We start from the raw sequence: 418 nt of genomic DNA, 5'->3' as shown, positions 1-418 counted from the left end.
CTGGGCGCCTCCCTAGGGAGGTGTTCCAGGCCGGAGTTGGTTAATGTGGCTCGAGAAAGGGAAGTTTGGGGTCCCCTGCTGGAGCTCCATCCCCGCGACCCGATACCGGATAAGCAGATGAAGATGGATGGACTGTGAAAGCATCTGGCCATGCCGTCCTGGCTGTGTGCTCCTGCTGTGGGTCCGTCAGGCTGTTTGGACATGAAGTGGATATAAGTGTGTGTGCAGCTTGCTGGCTTTGGAGTGTTTATGTCTGTAATAGGCACTTAACCACACAAACCCAGCAGGCAGTTAAAGAGAAACCAGAGGAGACAGTCAATGGTGTTAACAGCAAGTTCTTTAAGTTCCTCTCTTTAAAGTAATGTGGTTTCTCTGCAGAACCACATTACATAGCAGACCTTGTCTGCTGAGAGAATTT

The 418-nt window shown here is 50.5% G+C and overlaps 1 protein-coding gene across 1 annotated transcript in view; it reads left to right on the top strand.

Moving 5' to 3' along the window:
- reln (reelin) overlaps positions 1–418 on the top strand; it is a 156,437-nt gene that overhangs the window by 36,435 nt on the left and 119,584 nt on the right. The window lies entirely within an intron of this gene.

Source organism: Etheostoma spectabile, chromosome 8, assembly GCF_008692095.1.
Source record: "Etheostoma spectabile isolate EspeVRDwgs_2016 chromosome 8, UIUC_Espe_1.0, whole genome shotgun sequence".
NCBI classification, from domain to species: Eukaryota; Metazoa; Chordata; class Actinopteri; order Perciformes; family Percidae; genus Etheostoma; species Etheostoma spectabile.
The sequence above is the reverse complement of the archived record's forward strand: the minus strand, read 5'-3'. Positions and strand labels throughout refer to the sequence as shown.